Consider the following 23,348-nt stretch of genomic DNA (forward strand, 5'->3'; position numbering starts at 1 on the left):
CATAGCTCAATTGATCTCCCGCATGAAAAAAAAAAAGAATTTAAGTTCATCCGCAGCCCAAATCCGTGTTACAAATCCGCAGCGGATCTGATTTTCCCCGTGGACATGAGGCCTTAGGCTCTCTTCACAGGAGTGTATTTGCATGTGCACACTTTGCACGGGAGATACGCAGAGAAGAGAACCCATTGATTTTAATGGGATCACTCCCATTACTTTTTCTTTGCATGCGTGTTTTGCAAGCGGGAAAAATACGCCCCCATAGCGGTCTGTAGTAGATGCGCAAATGCAAACTCAATACGTGCGCAAATGTGCAATGTGCTGCAAAATTTCATGGGAAAAAGAACATATCTGGAACTTATTATGCTATACAACTTTTAAAATCACAGCGGTGGTGTTTCCCACGCTCATGTGAACTGGTCCTGCAAAAAGTACAGTGATATGTGCAAAAACAGGCACAAAAGTGCAGCATTCACAGCACAAATGTACTGCGCTTAGGCAAGTGTTTAAACTGGAACTAACCAAAATCTCAATTGATCCTGATTTAGGGCTTCTTCAGACGACCGTACTTGCACATATATAACTGTACGATTGTGCGTAAAATGTGTTTTGCGCGCATTTTGTGCTTGCAAAAGAAAAAAGTAGGCCTGCTTTATCTTTCTCCATATTGCACAGCAGAGGTCCCCATAGAAGTCTATGGGAAGTGCAAATGCACAAATAAACGCGCAATACGCTGCTCAATTCACGTGCATGTGAACAGGCCTTAAGTACACAAAAAGTATAATACCATGCGCTGGTAAGCACGCAACTCAACCTTGTTCACAGTGCAAAGACATTTCACTGAAGCGAGCATATTTGCGCATACGACTGTCTGAATAAGCCCTTACGGTGGATGTAGGGGCATTCTTGAGCTGCTTGCAGACATGATCATGGATCAAAAGTCAGTTCATGATGATTTTGCACTGGCCAGAATTCTGAAGGACTCGCACACCAGTTGTCCTGTGGAAACTATGTTCAATGCCACTGAAATAAGGAATAGGCGGGAGACTACATATTTAACAGATGGCACTGGAGCAATCCTTATTATGCTGTTATTGCTTGGAAGACAGTGGTAGGTAGGTATGTTACTAAAACAGAGGGAGTTGTACATTCTCTCTCTCTTCAACAGAAATCCAGAAGGTAGCTTAAAGGGGTGGTCTCGCGAAACCAAGTGGGGTTATACACTTCTGTATGGCCATATTAATGCACTTTGTAATATACATCGTGCATTAAATATGAGCCATACAGAAGTTATTCCACTTACCTGCTCCGTTGCTAGCGTCCTCGTCTCCATGGTTCCGTCTAAATTCGCTGGCAGCTTGCTTTTTTAGACGCGCTTGCGCAGTCCGGTCTTCTCCTTTCAGCATGAGCCGCTTCAGTGTGCTCCCCGCTACAGCTCTTCTGCGCATGCGCAGATGAGCTGTCACTGCTCGGGAGCGCGCTGGAGCAGCCATTCTGTACCTTCCTCTGTTAGAGGAAGGTGCAGAGCCGCCCAGCTGTCCGGAGAAGCCGCCCAGCTGTCCTGCCGTCCAGCTGTCCTGCCGTCCAGGTAAGTGATGGGCCGGGGGGGGCTGTCGTCGCTGCGATGGGGGGGCTGTCGCTAGGCCGGGGGGGGCTGTCGCTGCGATGGGGGGGCTGTCGCTAGGCCGGGGGGGGGCTGCCGCTGCGATGGGGGGGCTGTCGCTAGGCCGGGGGGGGCTGTCGCTGCGATGGGGGGGCTGTCGCTAGGCCGGGGGGGGCTGTCGCTAGGCCGGGGGAACTAGCGCTGGGCCAGGGGGGTAAGTGATGGGTCGGGGGTGATGTTCACTGACAGGTGAAGGCCCCGGAGCCCAGCGCTGGGCTCCGGGGCCTTCACCTGGGCTCCGGAACCTAGCGCTGGGCTCCGGGGCCTTCACCTGGGCTGAGGGTCTAGCGCTGGGGAGCCGGGAGCGTAGCGCTGGGGAGCCGGGGGCTAGCGCCGGTTACCTGCTGCCTGGCGGTGGGTGACTGGTCGGCGGCTGCGGGGCGTCTGGTCGGCGGCTGCGGGGCGTCCGGTTGCCATGGAGACACAGCTGGCAGCGTCTCGGGAGCGCGCACGTCGGGCTGCAGCGAGCGACGGGGAAAGAGCCGGCGGCCATCTTGGGGAAACTTTTATAAGTTGCTGAAACGCTGGAACGGTAAGTACAAACCAGCTAGGAAAGTCATTTACAGGGGTAATTAGTAATGTATGTTTAATTAGGGGGATTGGGCAAAAAAAAAAAATCACTGCTTCCTCGAGACATCTCCTTTAAGCAGACTGTTTCGGTCCTAAAAGACCAGACACTTTTTAGTGATTTTACCAATATGGTGGTTTAATGCCCCAACTTCTTCTCCTGGCTTGCCGATTTATTATTGCTGCGTTTTTTTTCTGTCACATATTGACATATCTTTTTATACCTTTTTTCATTTATATTTTTTTATTTTATTTGTGGTAAAAAGTAAAAAAAGATTAAATGTATAGTTATTTTTAAAATCATATTTATGTTAATACGGTAAAGTATAGGAATGGGTTTGTAATTTTGTTTCAGACATTTTGATTATGCATTTTTTTACTTATTTTTATAACTTTTTGGACTGTATTTCTTTTAATTTCACACTTTTTCACTCTAACTAGAGTATCCATAGAAGCTGCAATGACAGGGCAAAGCATCCCCCTAGTGTGACTGTACCGTAATTTTTCACTGTATCAGGGTAGGTTCACATAAGCGTGTTTTTGTGCATACATACGCACGCACAAAAACACACTTGTATTTACAACAATGCATTCCCTATGGTGTGCTCACATGTCCGTACTTTGCAGGTGCGTCCCTGCAAAGATAGGACATGCGTGCACCATGGGAAATGCATGCATTATTTTCAATGGAGCCGCGGCTGCTGTCAGCGGCTCCATTGAAAACAATGGCTTGCCGGCACCCCTGCATTCTTTTTCAGGGAAGGGCTTTACATATAAGGCCTTTACATAAAAAAAAATACTCACCTGCCGGGGCTCAGCGGCGTCCTCTGCTGCTGTCCCTGGCTCGGTAGTTCCCAGCTATCAGCAGCCAGGGATTTAAAATCTCCGCCTGCTGGTAGCTCTAATTGTGATTGGCTGAAGGGCTCAGCCAATCACAATCAGAGCTACCAGCAGGCGGGGATTTTAAATCCCGGCTGCTGATAGCTGAGAGCTACAGAGCCGGGGACAGCGCCAGAAGTCGCGGCTGAGCCCTGGCAGGTGAGGTTTTTTTCCACTATTTTAACAGCTTTTCAGGGAAGAGCTTATGAAGCCTTTCCCTGAAAAGCCATTGACGGCTGCCGGGGCTCAGCGGCGACTTCTGCCGCTGTCCCCGGCTCTGCACCGCTGTGCTGAGATATCAGCAGCCAGGGATTTAAAATCCCTGCCTGCTGGTAGCTGTGATTGTGATTGGCTGAAGCGCTCAGCCAATCATAATCAGAGCTACCAGCAGGCGGGGATTTTAAATCTCTGGCTGCTGATAGTTCAGAACTACAGAGGCTGGGACAGCTGCAGAAGCCGCAGTATTTTATTTTTTTTCACTATTTAACAGGCTTTTCAGGGAAGGGCTCAGCCAATCACAATTAGAGCTAGCAGCAGGCGGCTGATAGCTGAGAACTACAGAGTCGGGGACAGCGCCAGACGTTGCAGCTGAGCCCTAGCAGCTGAAGGTTGGTGAGTATGCTTTTTTTTTTTACACTATTTTTCTTGGATTTTAAGGGAAGGGCTTATGTTTAAAGCCCTTCCCTGAAATCCAATGACGAGATGCCGGTAGCAGGATTCTCTTCCGCAGCTGTCATGTGTGACAGCTGTGGTTGAGAATTGAAGAATTCCTCTGCTGCATCCTGTAGCAGCAGGAAATTCCTTTAACTAGTGGGAGTGAAGGAAACATCTGCCGCATGCGGCAGATGTGTTCTTCACGCCAGCGGGGGGCACGACAGCGTCGGAGAGCGAAGTTTTTTTTTTGTTTTTTTTTACACTAAAATGTTTCTTTTTCAGGGAAGGACTTATATGTAAAGCCTTTCCCTGAAAAAGAATGCAGGGGTGCAGGCAGAGCATTGTTTTCAATGGAGCCGCCTGCAGCGGCCACGGCTCCATTGACAACAAGCACGCAGCTGTGTTCAGCGTGTTGTTGCTCATACCTAGGTGCGCACGTATGTACGCACCTAAGTACGCACAAAAACACGCTCATGTGAACCCACCCGCAGACGCATTTTTTTGACAAATTTTTTTGTCAAAAAATACCCCCACATCTTATACACGGGATGCTGACATTATAGTGTAAGTTTTCGGCAGAAGCGATCCAGCAAAAACTTACACTAACATGTAAAGCAGTGGTGGTGAGAGAGGGAGAGCAGCAGCTAGGTGAGTATGCCCGATGCCGTCCCACACACGTTACATACACACTGCACAGCACACACACATGGAACCACTGTATACTCACCAGCCATGTCCTGTCAATGCTGGCTGGCCCGGTCTGCAGTCGCCTGCGCTTGGTCCCCATAGCAACCTGTAAACAGGAAGTGAAGGCGGAGAGCTGCAAAGAACCTGCCTGTAGCGATGAGAGGATGGCTGGTGAGTATGACAGGGACTTATCATAGACTGGTAGAGTTGAAAGGGACCTTTGGGGTCATCGGGTCCAACCCCCTGCTCAGTGTAGGATCACTAAATCATCCCAGATGATTTATAGTGATGTTTAAACATAGAACGGCACTACATAAACTTGTGCACTATTCAACGTTTAACGTTTCTTTTTTCCTGAGTTTTGGGAGGGAAAACTAGGGGTGCATCTTATACATTGAAAAATATGGTAATCTCTATGAGAACTGGTCAGGGGTTTGCTAAGACCCTGCAGCTTTGCCATGTTGGTAGTCACCGGCAATCACAAGATCGCCAGGTCCCATGCAGTAAACAGCAGTGACACTTCCGCCATTCTCTTAAAAACCACTTCTGTCTTTAGCTGTGTATGGTAGCTGAGAACCTGAACTGTCCTGCTAGATTGGCGGAGCAGGAGCTTTAATCCTGTGCTGTATTTTTACTGTCAGCCATGATTAAAAACCATAACCAAGCACTGTATATCCTGGTGTTCTTTCATGAACTGCTTTGTATTTGGTATGGGGTATTTGAGAGTGGCATTGTACCCAAATGGGTTTTGGATAGCCTGCTAGTTGAATATCCCAAGATTCCTACCTTGTGCTTCTTACCAAAAATACACAAGGATCTATTAAACATACCAGGGCATCTGCTTGTGTCAGGCATTGTGGGATTGTGTGACTTGTTTGGTAATTTTTTTTTTATTATTATCTTAAACCTTTAGTTGAGATGCTTCCCTCATATGTTAACGACACAATGGATGTCCTGAATATGGTTCACTATTTGGGGATTCTGAAAAGCATCTGGTAATAACTGATGTAGAATCTCTTTCTACAAATATTGCACATCAGCATGGATTAACTGTGCCTTGCTTTTTCTTGGAGTCAAGCAGCTGCGATGGTCCAATTTATAAATTGATTTTGGAGATACCAGAATATATCTTATGCAACTATTCTGTATTTAAAGATAGATACTACCTGCAAATCCATGACACAGTTGCGTGGGCGATGTGTGCACTGTCATATGAAAAGCTCTTTCTGGGGTACTGGGAGAGGTTTGTTTTGCATGACAGTGGTACATACAGTGCCGACCATGGGCAGTGCTGGATGCATTATATAGATGACATATTGATGGTCATGTATGGTAACCGCAAGCGGTTGGGTGAATTTTATGACTACTTTGAATTTTAATGAATTTAATAGCAGGTTTACATATAGGTATGATTACAGATGTATTGATTTCTTGGACATCCAACTGTTGGTTGAAGAAGATGGGTCTGTCCTAACTGTGTGTGTATCATCAGCACATATGCCAGCAACAGTTAAGGCCATCCCACTAGGTTCTTAAGAACAAGATGAATTTGCTCTGCCAAGAAGAGCTTTGAGTTACAAGCAAGGGAACTGGAAAAAAGATTTAAGGCTAAAGGGTACCCACCAGTCAATTAGACAAGGACTTAAAAGAGCTTTGAAGATGAAAAAGGAGTCTTTAATTAGAGCACCTGTAAAGAAACAAGTTAATGAACATGCAATATGTTTCGGCCTTTAATTGTAAGTGGGAACACATGGGGGTGGCCTTTTAAAAACACTAGGCTGCATTGTTGACAGATACAATCCTTGCCATCTATATTACTTCTTTAATGACAGTGTGTTGATGTAGAAATTTGAAAGATACTCTGGGGGTTGTTTTTTTCAGATCATGGTCTGTTTTATGTAATACTTATATTCTTGACAAAGGCTCTAAGGTAACGGGCCGAAACGCTGGATGTTTTTTCCTCCGATTCCTCTTAATTAATTAATAAAGAGTATTATTATGATTATTCTAAATGTAGGTAGTGTATCTCTCTCCCTTCTTGGGAGGGGTAGCATCACTCCTTAAGGAGAGCACCAAGAAGGTAAGTGAGGAGACTTAAGGCCATCCATGCTCCTCTGGGTAATATGCATATAAGGAGGGATGTTATCCCACTTGACCCATGTCATAGGCCTCTCACTAGCCAAACCAGGATTCTACTACACACTGATGAGGGACAAAACCCCCAAACAACTGCTGTGTATATGGATTCTGGCTTGATTTTCAATTCCCAATCATTGCTCTAAAGACCTGTCTAAAAATTCAGGCATTGATTTGAAGGAATGTTGCTATACAATAGGTGTTGCTGCAGAGGTATTGTTCATCTCCCTTTTTGAGTATGTTATATACCGCTGTTGCCAGCTACATATTTGGTCCATTCGTCCAATACTGCAATAACACTTGGATGGTGATTGCATTCCTTGTGAGGGTCCAATTAAAAAACCTTCCAATAAGAAATTGGAATGCCTTGCTGTCTTTGAGGTCTAGGCTGTGTTTTTCTCTTTTTGAATTTGCACTGCATGCTGCTCCAGGGTATCTTCAGACCTTCATGCCCTGGTTCTTTCCCACTCATTTTTAAGTAGCTGATCACACTGTGTTACTGACTCGCAGTAATTTTGCTTTCTTTGCTTTCTGCTGAACATGTCCAATGAGTTTCTGTTTTTTGCAGGTATTCCAGATCATCAAATGTCCAAACTATTCACCATGCTGAATCACAAAGCATCTTATTTTGCCATAGATATACAATAGGCGTCATGTATTCAAACTGTAAAAAAACTGAATTTCTTGCATATAACAACCAATCATTATTCCTTAAAAGAGTGGTCTAAGTTATATTTTTTTACTAAAGGTATATTCCGCATACACTAAAATAACAAATAGACATATACTAATGTCTCCAATGTGTCCCACTCTGCAGCTCCATATCTCCCCTCTGACATTTATAAGCAGCCCAGCCGGTTCACCAGACGTCACAGGCGCTGCAGCCAATAACAGAGTTCAGCGCTCGATTGCTGAGATCTGTTATGGACTACAGTGCCTCTGACTTCCCATAAACCAGACGGGCTTGTATTCTGTAAATAAACAGAGCAGTGGAGGACCAAGCACTGGCGCGGGACACAGCAGGAGTGGTAAGAGGTGAGTATATGTCGATTTGTTATTATACTGCATTGGGAATATACTTTTAATGAAAAATATAATAAAGGCCATTCCTTTCCTGATCTAGTAAGTAGTCACTGGTGTGTTGTTGTCTCTGCAAAATTGGTGCGCAAATACACACAAAATAGAGCAGATCCTATTTTTTGTGTGCCCGCGAGAACCATCTGTTTAGGCCTTCATTCAGCAGAATATTTGGAAAAATATTCAACATTTTAATTAGCTCTAAATGGGTTTTCTAAAATAGATATTTAAAAGCTAAAAAAATGTAACACCTATGCAGATTTCCCAGGGGCTTCTGGGACAATATTGGCCACACGGATGTGTTCATATTAATGGCATGTTATGTGTAAGTGATCCAAATTGATTGGACAACTTATGCAGAAAGTTTATATCAGTTTGCATCAGTTTGATTTCTTTAAAGAACAGTCACAGAAATTTCTGAAACATATCTTCTATATATGAATTTACCCTTAATCTAGAAAAAGGAATTTTCTACCAAACTTCAAAGATATGAAAAATGGAAAAGGACCAAACAAGACGTGTATTTTATTATTTAGCAAATAAGCAGCAGAATTTGAAATTCAGATTCCACTATATACTATTTTTAAAACTCTGTTCACACTGCTGTCTTGTGTTTCATTATTACAGGATGCAATGATAAAGCCATATAACAAATTTGTTGTGTAATCAGTCCAGGATGTTCATCAGGTTTAAAAGTTTTTAAGCCATGAGGCCGACTTCACATGGGTGAGAAAATAGCACAAGATTTGTGCATTGTGAGATGCACAAATCTCGCATGAATATGAACACCATTTTGCTGAGTGGGGGTCATACACATGAGCGCAATCTGATACTCACACAATTGCACAATAAGCTTCGCAATTTTGCGGGGAATTCAACACACTAGGGACTAATTAAAGGCCCATTTAGACACAATGTTATTGCTTAAAATTCACTCAAAAGCCATCTTTTGAGCAATAATCGCTGTGTCTAAACGCGCGCCCATCATGCACTTTTAGTGCACTATTCGTTTATCGCTGACTACAAGCCAGCTTGAAAATGATCATGCAGTCTTATCAAACCGCAGGCTGGGTTCTCCGTGGGATAGCGCTGATAGTATTCTTTCAGCTGCAGACCCACTGGAGAACAATTGAGCTAAATGCAGATAATAGACCTCCAGCTGTTATCTGCATTCAGCAAAAGGCTTCATTTGCACGCTAATAATCTACTAAGTAGCTACTTATTACTTTATGCAAAATGATCACGCAAAACTGCATTCAAGCTATCTTTTGAACGAATTTTGAGCAATCATCTTTCCTTGTAAATGGGCCTTAAGGCTGCACAGCCTTTTAAATCATGATGTGGGTGTCTCCCACACTGATGTGAACGATCCCCAACTGTGCAAAGAATAGGGTAAAAAGCGCAGATACATGCATGATATCACAACTTTTACTGCGCCAAAAGTCACACTATCACATTCATTTTTGCGGTTATGCTCATTTGAAGAAACCCTTAGGACGGCTTCAGACAAATGTATGAGCAAATATGCTCACCTCAGCACAACGTATTTGCACTGGGAACGAGGTTGAGGCCCGTTCACATGTGCACTATTTGAATTGCAACAGTTCAGACATAGGTTAGTTCAATCATGGTAGGTTTTCATACCAGATTAATTTATTTTTATTATACTGATTATGTAAATTCCTTTTGATATGGAGGCCACAGTCTTGCAATCTCCATAAATAAAAATATAGTAGAATTCAGGAACTGCACTTATACGCCTTTTGCTATTGGCTGAGTACATTACATATACAAATTTTCAAGTCAGCTTAAGTCCATTGTCTAGTACAGCAACTGGCATGTTACAATAAATAGTAATATTGAAGTCAGGAATGTTGCACTAATATAGGATGCTACCTTTTCAACAAGTCCATTTATCAAATATCTGTCCTGTTGCTCAAACCTAAGTGTTGAGCTCAGAAGCTTATTAACCACTTCAAAACTGCCCCCTGTAAATTTACATTGCTGCTTACTGTGCTCTATGCAGCAGCTATGCAAATTTAAGTTCTTCACTCCATGTGTGGTTATGCCCACCCCCAAGGAGGTGAGACACCGAAATAAGCTATTATTATCTATTATAAGGTGCTGTCATCAGGAACTGATTGGATCAGGTCCCAATGACATCAGATTGACTGCCACTCATAGCGCTGGGTGGGAAAGTTTGTTGAATTAGCAACATTTTCTGGCATTACTGCACGGTAATAGGCTCCCTCTCCCCCACTCTCCTGTCAGTGTGAGATCAGAGAAGAGAGAAGCTGAAAGTATTGTGAAGCAGCACATTGACCCCACATGAACACGCCTTCTATTACAATCACCTATACTACTTAGTTAGTATAGGTGATTGTATAGTGTAGGGTTAACTTTTAATATTTATCTGAAAATACATTTATAAGGCTATGTTCACAAGTAGCAAACTTTAGTGCAGATCCGCATCAAAATCCATAGCAAATTTTACACTATGAATTTCGGTGCAGATCCACGCGTTAATTTGCATCAAAATCACATTTTTTGGTTTTTGTCACAGATCTGCACCTAATTTGACCCTTTTCAAATGAATGGTTGAAGTGTGTTGCAAATCCAAGTCAAAATCTGCATCCAACCTGCACCAATAGCAATTAATTACCCTTACATTAATTTATTACATCAATTATTTATAACATACATTAATTTAATCAATACCATAATATAAATTAAAGAGTCTAAATTAAAAACAATATACTTCAACATTAAAAAAATAAAAATTTAAAATTTTCAAGAATAGCTCAGAAACATGCAAAATGTTTTAAATGTGCTTCGAAAATAAGGGAAGTAAAGGAAAATATATATCTGCCAAAAAATTACTGCAATATGTATTTACTTATTTGACATACTACAGTTGAAAATATGAAAAAACAACAATTTTAAAGTTTTCCTGAATTTTGGTGTTTTTCGTAAATATATACAAATTGTATCAGTCTACTTTTACCACCTAAATAAAGTACAACATGTGACAAAAAAACAGTGCTGGGATTACTTGCATGTGTAAAACCTTTACAGAGTTACTCTCTGTTTAAGTGTCACATGACACATTTCGAAAATTTGGCTTGGTCATAAAGGTACAAACAGGTTTGGACTTAAAGGAGTTAAATAGGACCCCCAATTGCTAAAGCACCGCCAACAGATGCAGCACTTGCTTTCAGGTTGCAATAAGGGGGCACTTATTAGCCTCCCAAATAACCCCTATCTAAAATTAGCTCCCTCTAGTGGTGGCTGCAGACAACCAAAGTTTTTGCACTATGTGAAGAGAAGCAGGGGATTGAAAGCTCTACTTTGGGGCAACACAGATAATGTGTGTTTATTGTATCAGCTACTGCAGCACATGTACCTATAGTGCAATATTTTGAATATCATGAAGCTTTCTGTGAGAACACTCACTCTTTGACACTCAATGAAAAACTACTGTAAGTACAGCATCTGATCTTTTCCCACTGAAAATAGAATACCACACTAAAACCTCTGCCCTAAGAGTTTTTGTCATTTCTTAGCTCCTCTTCTTTTTACACATTACTAAAACATTTATTGCTTTATCTATGCTACTGTAGTACAAGTTTTAGAAATGGGAGTAAAACAAATTAATGTTTCCACTGCTTTTATTTCATAGAAATATACAGTATTGTTCCTTTTGCTCCAGTAAAACACCTTCAAAATGTAGTTTATGAGTTTCCCCTGGGGGAATGCAAAAGGGAAGTTTTAGAAAAATGCCGTAATGTGTACATTTAGATGATTTCTGGGTTGCTACTTTTTGAATTATAAAACATTTGGCTACGGATTGACAACTACATTATGCAGTGAACTGTAAAAGGTAAATATTGTTTTCCCTTTGTCGGAAAGAGATTAGACATAATGAATGTCAAAAATATGTGCTGAATTCATGCCTTGAGGTTTTTTGGAAATCTATAAAAGCAGTGTTGGGCCATAAAAGGGAAATGATATAAACACTGCATGCATTAAAGAATAAGAGTCTAGTAAGACATAGTGCTGATACTGAAGATGTTGTGTAAATATAATATGAGATAAAGTAAGAATAAATATTGTCTCTATATAATACTACAATAGCGATCACAATAGCCCTACAGAATGCAGTGATCATATGTAAGTCACGGCTTGGTTTACATTACAGCAGTTCTCAGTCTACAGTATACATTGGTATTAAAGTATAAAGTGCTCAGCTGCCACATCTTATTGAACTATCATGCTCTTGTGATATTACTGAAGCTTTCATGTGAGGAAAAGGTTCGGAGAAACCTAAAGTGACACAAAGAGTTCATTTTAGGGCATTTCTATTTTCTGCAAGCTAAAAGCATTGTAGTTGTCTTCAAGCAATTAATTGGAAGATGATGTTGCTTTAAAGAGGATTTGTCATGGAGGAGAATCATTATTAATTCAGTTTATGTCCATGTTCATTTGATGTTCATATTTTGAAGTATATCCTCCTTTGACTTCCAAGCTCCTGCAACATGGCCAGTATTGATGATGGTCTTGTGATTAGAACATATAGACATGTTTGGTGTTGGGTGTATGTGATCAACTGCTTGAGGAGATCTATGAAGCTAATAAAATCGTTCTGATGTGTATCTGCAAAGTTCTGCAGCACACAGAGGACATACATATAGGGCACCAACAAAAATATAAATTAATTTAGATTTTAATTACAATTGAAGAAAGATTAGGTTGTACCAAATTAACATTAGTATTGTTTAAAGGCCACTCTGGAGAAAACATTGTTTCATCCCTGTGCTTCTTACTTGATTGTCTGTCACAAACAGGAGGTTTTCTTTGTATATTGCAGTCACTTCCATGCAGTGTAGCCTCCTTTCTGATGCTTATCAGACTGCATATTGATGCTGAGATTTCTACTTTCACTGGCACTATTCTGTGTCAACAATCTCATGATGCATCAGTACAATAGCGCATAATCAGACTGTCTGTACGGTCTCTCTCTGCAGTGAAGACATTGCCATTATCTTCTGTAAAATGAATTCATCTAAATAAAATATAGACCAAAAGTATACAGTCAGGAGAATGAGCTGTTATCTTCTCTATTGTAACTGTGTGACAGGAGCCTTTAATCATCATCAGTAACTGTGATAGGAATGTTTATTTTCCCCTCTAAAGAGCATTTATATGGTACACTCTATGAAATATCATTACACAGGAGTTATGCTTACTGAGAAACTGATTCATTTTACAAAACATAAACCCAAGTAAATCTAAGTTGATGAGAATTGAGCTCACATGACCTGAGGAGAAAGGCTCCAGGAGTTTACGATTTAAAGGAATAACTAACCAAGGTAAAACTAGCTATTCACTGAGGAAGAATCTATTATTAAAACCAACTAACTTTATTAGAAAATTTATAAAAAAATTGACAGAACAAAAACATATATAGCGAAAAAAAGGGGAACTACTGGGTATGAAGTATTCCTTCGTTCCTCACAGAAAACCCGTACAAAGGAACCATGCAGTGTTGCAGATACTAAACACTAAGTCACTTATGGGACCTATAGTCAGGAGGTTAGATACTGCTCTCCTACTAATTGATCAAGTGTAGTTCAGTGTTCGGGAAGGAAAGTTCCTTTTTGTTACAATCTCGTGAAAGATGCACCATAACAGGTGGAGGAATTAGATTGCAATGAGAAAATTTTTTTAGAAAGTCAGATAGATAACGTGTTGTACACAGCCGCCCCAGTGTATAATCCCTGGGTTATCAGCAAAGTTCTCCCCTATAGGATATTAAATATAGAGGGAAATAAAAAATAAGCATTCGACATCTAGTCCTGTTCCTTATCTCAAGGAAGAATCTCCCCTTGTTTTTCGGGTATCGTATACAGTAGATATCACTTGTGTACAAATACAGGATGATGCTCTGTGCTATGTTTGAGAGATAATCACTTCACTCCTTTAAAGTGATTATAAACCATCAGTGTTCAGACCGTAGGGGGTTAAGTTCTTCTTTATTGTCATGGACAGATTGGGGTTACTGGCAAGGATTTTTTCAGAATAGGGACTGCCCATTTCCCTGATTACTCAGAAGTGGTGCAGTATTTCAGCGCTGAAGAGGTTAAATATGCACAACTTGGTCAATGTTCAATACATCAACCTGTACTAATCGGATTAGTCAGGAACACCGATAAGATAGAGAGTCCCCACTTTATCCTTCTTTATAAGAGGATATATAACACTCCAGCGTATGAAGGGTTAAGTGTGTGCACGTTGACTGGGTACACAAGCTTGTACTACTAGGATTTGTTAGGAACACTAATATATTAAAGGGGTTGTCCCGCGAAACAAAGTTGGGGTATACACTTCTGTATGGCCATATTAATGCACTTTGTAATGTACATTGTGCATTAATTATGAGCCATACAGAAGTTATTCACTTACCTGTTCCGTTGCTGGCGTCCCCGTCTCCATGGATCCGTCTAATTTTCAGCGTCTAATCGCCCGATTAGACGCGCTTGCGCAGTCCAGTCTTCTCCCTTCTGAATGGGGCCGCTCGTGCCAGAGAGCTGCTCCTCGTAGCTCCGCCCCATCACGTGTGCCGATTCCAGCCAATCAGGAGGCTGGAATCGGCAATGGACCGCACAGAAGACCTGCGGTCCACTGAGGGTGAAGATCCCGGCGGCCATCTTCGCAAGGTAAGTAAGAAGTCACCGGAGCGCGGGGATTCGGGTAAGTACTATCCGTTTTTTTTTTTTTAAACCCCTGCATCGGGTTTGTCTCGCGACGAACGGGGGGGCTATTGAAAAAAAAAAAAACCGTTTCGGCGCGGGACAACCCCTTTAAATAGTTCCCACTTTATCCCTATTCAGCAAAGATTATACAGTACTCCAGCGCTGAAAGGGTTAAATGTGTGTGCATAGACCTGTGTCCCTCACACACCAGTGATCCCACTGGGGCTCATTGTCTGATGTCGCTTTCAGTCCCAGGGATACACTCCTATATGCGTTATAACGCTGAACTGTAGCACACCAGGGGTTAATTTTTCTTGAGTGCCTGCGCTTGTGCTGGCAGTTTCTCATCACTTTTGTTACCCTCCAGGTTTCCTCCAGATTGCTGATCTCTATGGTGTAAGAGTCCTAACTGCCCCAAACAGTACTGAACACTGTTAAAAGGTGGTCGGCTGTCTCGGCATCGATGTAGCCGCCCGGCGGATGGTACCCGGCAGCCGGCTAACACTAAGTCTGACTAACTAAGAAGATAACTTTATCTCACTAATTACTGCATCCCTATCGATGAGTTTCTGCAGATTAACATAGGGTTAACTGCTTCATCAGGATGGAATGTGAGTCGGGAGCGGCCGTGATAGCTGGCGGCATCCCTGTAGTGAGTGCCACTCACTGGTGCAGCCAGCTATCACGGCCGCTCCCGATTCACATTCCATCCTGATGAAGCAGTTAACTCTATGTTAATCTGCAGAAACGCGTCGATAGGGATGCAGTAATTAGTGAGATTAATTTATCTTCTTAGTCAGTCAGACTTAGTGTTAGTCGGCTGCCCGGTACCATCCGCCGGGCGGCAACATCGATGCCGAGACAGCCGACCACCTTTTAACAGTGTTCAGTACTGTTTGGGGCAGTTAGGACTCTTACACCATAGAGATCAGCAATCCGGGGGAAACCTGGAGGGTAACAAAAGTGATGAGAAACTGCCAGCACAAGCGCAGGCACTCAAGAAAAATTAACCCCTGGTGTGCTACAGTTCAGCGTTATAACGCATATAGGAGTGTATCCCTGGGACTGAAAGTGATATCATACAATGAGCCCCAGTGGGATCACTGGTGTGTGAGGGACACAGGTCTATGCACACACATTTAACCCTTTCAGCGCTGGAGTACAGTATAATCTTTGCTGAATAGGGATAAAGTGGGAACTCTTGAATATATTAGTGTTCCTAACAAATCCTAGTAGTACAAGCTTGTGTACCCAGTTAACGTGCACACACTTAACCCTTCATACACTGGAGTGTTATATATCCTCTTATAAAGAAGGATAAAGTGGGAACTCTCTATCTTATCGGTGTTCCTGACTAATCCGATTAGTACAGGTTGATGTATTGAACATTGACCAAGTTGTGCATATTTAACCTCTTCAGCGCTGAAATACTGCACCACTTCTGAGTAATCAGGGAAATGGGCAGTCCCTATTCTGAAAAAATCCTTGCCAGTAACCCCAATCTGTCCATGACAATAAAGAAGAACTTAACCCCCTACGGTCTGAACACTGATGTTTTATAATCACTTTAACCCCTTCATGACATGGCCTATTTTGGTGTTGAGGACCAAGCGATTTTTTGGTATTTTTCCATCTCCATTTTTCAAAAGCCATTACTTTTTTATTTTTCCGTGGACGCGGCCGTATAAGGGCTTGTTTTTTGCGTGGCGAACTGTAGTTTTTATCGATGCCAATTTTGGGTACATAGACTATATTGTAAATTTTTATTTTTTTTTTTAATGATAGCAGAGAGAGAAAACGCATCAATTCTGCCATAGATTTTTTTATTTTTTTTTTTACACCGTTAATCATGCAGCATAAATGAGACTTTCCATTTTTTCTGCAGACCGGTATGGTTACAACGATACCAAAATTCTAACATTTTTTTTAGGTTTTCCCACTTTTCTGCAATAAAAACCCTTTTTTTTGGAAATCTTTTTTCTATTCTAAATTGCTGCATTCAAAGTCACGTAACTTTTTTATTTTTTGATGTACAGAGCTCTATGAGAGCTTATTTTTTGCGAGACGAGCTGTAGATTTTATTGCTACCATTTTGGCGTACATACGACTTTTTTGATCACTTTTATTGCGTTTTTAGTGAGGCAAAATGCTAAAAATGAGCATTTTGCCTTAGTTTTTTAGCTTTTTTTTTAGCGTTTTTTTCGGTGCACAGTCAAAAGCATGTGCAACTTATTGTACGCATCGTTACGGACGCGACAATACCAAATATGTGGGGGTTTGTTTTTTTTTACCTTTTTTTATGCTAATCTGTGAAAAAGCATAAAAAATGTTTTTTTTACTGTTTTTTTTACATTTTTTTTAATTCATTTTTTAAATCTTTCTTTTTTTTACACTGTTTGTGTCCCTCTGAGGGACTTTAATCACTGCCCTGATGATCGCTGTCATAAGGCATGGCAGAGCTACTGCTCTCCCATGCCTTATCGCTCATACAGCAATCTCAGGCATAGGCAATACAGGACGCCAGTGTCTGGCGTCCTGTTGCCATGGTGACAGGCCGGGCTCTCGCGATGACATCGCGAGTCCCGGCCGGAGACACAGAGGGAGCCGTGCTCCCGCTGTGAACTCTTTCCCTGCCGTGAGGAACGAAGGAATACTTCATACCCAGTAGTTCCCCTTTTTTTCGCTATATATGTTTTTGTTCTGTCAATTTTTTTATAAATTTTCTAATAAAGTTAGTTGGTTTTAATAATAGATTCTTCCTCAGTGAATTGTTTGAAATTATTTGAAGAATTTTCTGCCTCGGTGATTAAAAGGTAAAACTAGCTGATTTATATATACTGGGGGGAGGATTGTTACATAATGAATAAAAAAAAAATAATGAGAGTGGCCCTTTAATGTAAATAAAAAAAGCAAAGCGTAAAAATTAACTTTGTGTGTATGTTATACAGACATAAAGCATGTACTCTGTGTTGCAGTAATTGCGTGATTCCAATGTTATAGAAACTTGAAATTTGGCACAAGCTTTGATTATGTCATAAATAGGAAAAGCTAATGGGTTCCAACCTGAATATTCAATTCTAAGCGCAAAAGAATTAGCGTCCAAATTGTCCGTGCAGAATCTAATTCTTCACTTCCCAATGTCATAGAAACTTGAAATTGAGCACGAGCATTGATTATGTCATAAATAGGAAAAGTTAATGGGCCCCAACTCGATTATTCATTTCTAAGCGCCAAAGAATTAGCCTCCAAATTTTACGTACGGAATCTAATTCTCTCACTTCCAAATGTTATAGAAACTTGAAATTTGGCACGAGCATTGATTATGTCATAAATAGGAAAAGCTAATCGGTCCCAACCCGATTATTCAATTCTAATCGCCAAAGAATTAGCGTCCCAATTTTACGTACGGAATCTAATTCTCTCACTTCCCAATGTTATAGAAACTTGAAATTTGTCACGAGCTTTGATTATGTCATAAATAGGAAAAGCTAATGGGTCCCAACCCAATTATTTAATTCTAAGCGCAAAAGAATTAGCATCCAAATTTTACGTGCGGAATCTAATTCTCTCACTTCCCAATGTCATAGAAACTTAAAATTTAGCACGAGCATTGATAATGTCATAAATAGGAAAAGTTAATGGGTCCCAACTCGATTATTCATTTCCAAGTGCCAAAGAATTAGCGTCCAAATTTTATGTACGGAATCTAATTCTCTCACTAACCAATGTTATAGAAACTTGAAATTTGGCACGAGCATTGATTATATCATATATAGGAAAAGCTAATGAGTCCCAACCCGATTATTCAATTCTAATCGCCAAAGAATTAGCGTCCAAATTTTACGTACGGAATCTAATTCTCTCACTTCCCAATGTCATAGAAACTTGAAATTTAGCACGAGCATTGATAATGTCATAAATAGGAAAAGTTAGTGGGTCCCAACTCAATTATTCATTTCTAAGCGCAAAAGAATTATCATCCAAATTTTACGTACGAAATCTAATTCTCTCACTTCCAAATGTTATAGAAACTTGAAATTTGGCACGAGCATTGATTATGTCATAAATAGGAAAAGCTAGTGGGTCCCAATGCGATTATTTAATTCTAAGCGCAAAAGAATTAGCGTCCAAATTTTACGTGCGGAATCTAATTTTCTCACTTCTTGATGTCATAGAAACTTGAAATTTGGCACCAGCATTGATTATGTCATAAATAGGAAAAGTTAATGGGTCCCAACTCGATAATTCAATTCCAAGCGCCAAAGAATTAGCGTCCAAATTCTACATACGGAATCTAATTCTTCACTTCCCAATGTCATAGAAGCTTGAAATTTAGCACGAGCATTGATTATGTCAAAAATAGGAAAAGCTAATGGGTCCCAATTAAATTATTCAATTCTAAGCGCAAAAGAATTAGCGTCCAAATTTTACATACGGAATCTAATTCTCTCACTTCCCAATGTCATTAAAACTTGAAATTTGGCACGAGCAGTGATTATGTCATAAATAGGAAAAGCAAATGGGTCCCAACTCAATTATTCAATTCTAAGCACAAAAGAATTATCATCCAAATTTTACGTACGGAATCTAATTCTCTTACTTCCTGATGTCATCTATATATATAAAAATGAATGTATGTCTGTCTGTCTGTCCTTTATGCATTACTATACCATTCATCCAATCGCCATGAAACTTTGGGAAGTTGTTGAGTACACTCCTGGGAAGATTGCTGGCATAGTACAACTATCCTATGATAGGTGGCGCACGTGCGAGCATCATCGACAGTTATGCCCCCCAGACAAAGATCATTTGATTTCCATTACAAGCACAAAAGCAAAAGACATTACGAGCAAGCATGTTCAACTACAAAATGATGCATCCGCCGAATGTTTCACAAGACAATTGCTGGATATTGAGAATGCTGAGGTAAAATGAAAGCTGTGCTGTGATTGGTTGCTATTTCTTATACTGCTGAGGTAACATGAAAGCTGTGCTGTGATTGGTTGCTATATATTATACTGCTGAGGCAACATGAAAGCTGTGCTGTGATTGGTTGATACTTCTTATGCTACTCAGGTTACATGAAAGCTGTGCTGTGATTGGTTGCTACTTCTTATACTACTGAGGTTACATGAAAGCTGTGCTGTGATTGGTTGCTATATATTATACCGCTGAGGTAAAATGAATGCTGCACTGTGATTGGTTGCTATTTTTTATATTGCTGAGGCAGAATAAAAGTTGCGCTGTGATTGGTTGTTATTTCTCTTTCTGCTGAGGTAACATGAAAGCTGCGCTGTGATTGGTTGTTATTAGAGATGAGCGAACGTGTTCTTCCGAGCTTGATATTCGTGCGAATATTAGGGTGTTCGGGATGTTCGTTATTCGTAACGAACACCATGCGGTGTTCTGGTTATTTTCACTTCCTTCCCTGAGACGTTAGCGCGCTTTTCTGGCCAATTGAAAGACAGGGAAGGCATTACAACTTCCCCCTGTGACGTTCAAGCCCTATACCACCCCCCTGCTGTGAGTGGCTGGGAAGATCAGGTGTCACCCGAACATAAAAGTCGGCCCCTCCCGCGGTTTGCCTCAGATGCCGTGTGATTTAGATGAGGGACAGTGCTGTTTGTACCGGAGCTGCTGTAGGGAAAGAATTGGTAGTTAGTGTAGGCTTCAAGACCCCCCAAAGGTCCTTATTAGGGCCACTGATAGCTGTGTGTTGGCTGCTGTTAGCAGTGGCAATTTTTTTTTTCTCAAAATCGCCTCTGCAGACCGTTGCACCTGGCATTAGGGACAGAAGTGCTGCATAGGCAGGGAGAGTGTTAGGAGTGAGTGTAGCCTTCAAGAACCTCAACGGTCCTTTCTAGGGCCATATTTATCCGTGTGCAGTACTGTCCAGGCTGCTGTTAGCTGTGCTGCATTTTTTTTTGCTTCTCAAAATCGCTTCTGCAGAGCATTGCACCCTCCATTGATACTGCAGGGAAAGAATTGTATAGGCAGGGCCACAACACAGTTATTATTCATTGAATATATGCAGTGCTGCCTTTTGCTTGTAAAACAAGTGAAAATAATTCTATTTGTCCGGCCTCTGTCCGTCCTAAGGGCGGTGGACACGTGTCGGCTGCGTGTGACACCTTTAAAAATCATACGCACCCAGCTACGTTTTACTCCTGGCTTCGCCATTTGCTTTCCTTAATTGGGAAAAAAAATACCTGCTCTGCCACAGTTAATAACTCTGCTACCCTCACGTTCTGTGACACATTAGCAGGGACACAGCACAGTTATTAAACTTCTCATGTTCATAGAATATACGCAGTGCTGCCTTTTGGTGCCAAAAAACGGAAAATAATTCTATTTGTCCGGCCTCTGTCCGTCCTAAGGGCGGTGGACACGTGTCGGCTGCGTGTGACACCTTTAAAAATCATACGCACCCAGCTACGTTTTACTCCTGGCTTCGCCATTTGCTTTCCTTAATTGGGAAAAAAAATACCTGCTCTGCCACAGTTAATAACTCTGCTACCCTCACGTTCTGTGACACATTAGCAGGGACACAGCACAGTTATTAAACTTCTCATGTTCATAGAATATACGCAGTGCTGCCTTTTGGTGCCAAAAAACGGAAAATAATTCTATTTGTCCGGCCTCTGTCCGTCCTAAGGGCGGTGGACACGTGTCGGCTGCGTGTGACACCTTTAAAAATCATACGCACCCAGCTACGTTTTACTCCTGGCTTCGCCATTTGCTTTCCTTAATTGGGAAAAAAAATACCTGCTCTGCCACAGTTAATAACTCTGCTACCCTCACGTTCTGTGACACATTAGCAGGGACACAGCACAGTTATTAAACTTAGATTATTCATTCACTAGAGGCAGTGGGGCCTTTCGTTTTCAAAAAAGGGAAAAAATTATATTTGGCCTGCAGTCTTGCGCCAATTTATTTCCTGCCTGTGAAATCAAATCACTGGTAATACAGCATGCTGAGGGGTAGGGGTAGGCCTAGAGGACGTGGACGTGGCCGAGGACGCGGAGGGCCAAGTCAGGGTGTGGGCACAGGCCAAGCTCCTGATCCAGGTGTGTCGCAGCCGACTGCTGCGCGATTAGGAGAGAGGCACGTTTCTGGCGTCCCCACATTCATCGCCCAATTAATGGGTCCACGCGGGAGACGGTTATTAGAAAATGAGCAGTGTGAGCAGGTCCTGTCCTGGATGGCAGAAAGTGCTTCGAGCAACCTATCGTCTACCCGCAGTTCTGCGCCGTCCACTGCTGCCAATCCGAATCCTCTGTCTGCTGCTCCTCCTTCCTCCCAGCCTCCTCACTCCACTACAATAACACCTGCTCAGGAGCGGGAGCACTCCCAGGAACTGTTCTCGGGCCCCTGCTTAGATTGGGCAGCAGTGGTTCCTCTCCCACCAGAGGAGTTTATCGTCACTGATGCCCAACCATTCGAAAGTTCCCGGGGTCCGGGGGAAGAGGCTGGGGACTTCCGCCAACTGTCTCAACAACTTTCTGTGGGTGAGGAGGACGATGACGATCAGACACAGTTGTCTTGCAGTGAGGTAGTAGTAAGGGCAGTAAGTCCGAGGGAGCAGCGCACAGAGGATTCGGAGGAAGAGTAGCAGGACGATGAGGTGACTGACCCCACCTGGTGTGCAACGCTTACTCAGGAGGACAGGTCTTCAGAGGGGGAGTCAAGGGCATCAGCAGGGCAGGTTGCAAGAGGCAGTGCGGTGGCCAGGGGTAGAGGCAGGGCCAGACCGAATAATCCACCAACTGTTTCCCAAAGGGCCCCCTCGCGCCATGCCACCCTGCAGAGGCCGAGGTGCTCTAAGGTCTGGCAGTTTTTCACAGAGACGCCTGACGACCGACGAACAGTGGTGTGCAACCTTTGTCGCGCAAAGCTCAGCCGGGGAGCCAACACCAACAGCCTCACCACCACCACCATGCGCAGACATATGATGGCCAAGCACCCCGCAAGGTGGGACGAAGGCCGTTCAGCGCCTCCGGTTTGCACCCCTGCCTCTCCCCCTGTGCCCCAACCTGCCACTGAGATGCAACCCCCCTCTCAGGACACAGGCACTACCGTCTCCTGGCCTGCACCCACACCCTCACCTCCGCTGTCTTCGGCCCCATCCAGCAGTGTAGCTCAGCGCACCGTCCAGCCGTCGCTTGCGCAACTGTTGGAGCGCAAGCGCAAGTACGCCGCCACGCACCCGCACGCTCAAACGTTAACCGTCCGCATAGCAAAATTCATCAGCCTTGAGATGCTGCCGTATAGGGTTGTGGAAACGGAGTCCTTCAAAAGTATCATGGAGGCGGTGGCCCCGCGCTACTCAGTTCCCAGTCGCCACTACTTTTCCCGATGTGCCGTCCCAGCCCTGCACGACCACGTCTCCCGCAACATTGTACGCGCCCTCACCAATGCGGTTACTGCCACGGTCCACTTAACTACGGACACGTGGACAAGCACAGGCGGGCAGGGCCACTACATCTCCCTGACGGCACATTGGGTGAATTTAGTGGAGGCTGGGACAGAGTCAGAGCCCGGGACCGCTCACGTCCTACCCACCCCCAGAATTGCGGGCCCCAGCTCTGTGGTGGTATCTGCGGAGGTGTATGCTTCCTCCACTAAAGCACCCTCCTCCTCCTCCTCCTCTGTCTCGCAATCAAGATGTGTCAGCAGCAGCATGTCGCCAGCAGTCGGTGTCGCGCGGTGTGGCAGCACAGCGGTGGGCAAGCGTCAGCAGGCCGTGCTGAAACTACTCAGCTTAGGCGATAAGAGGCACACGGCCCACGAACTGCTGCAGGGTCTGACACAGCAGACCGACCGCTGGCTTGCGCCGCTGAGCCTCCAACCGGGCATGGTCGTGTGTGACAACGGCCGTAACCTGGTGGCGGCTCTGCAGCTCGGCAGCCTCACGCACGTGCCATGCCTGGCCCACG

This window comes from Eleutherodactylus coqui, chromosome 2, assembly GCF_035609145.1.
Source record: "Eleutherodactylus coqui strain aEleCoq1 chromosome 2, aEleCoq1.hap1, whole genome shotgun sequence".
In the NCBI taxonomy this organism is placed as follows: Eukaryota; Metazoa; Chordata; class Amphibia; order Anura; family Eleutherodactylidae; genus Eleutherodactylus; species Eleutherodactylus coqui.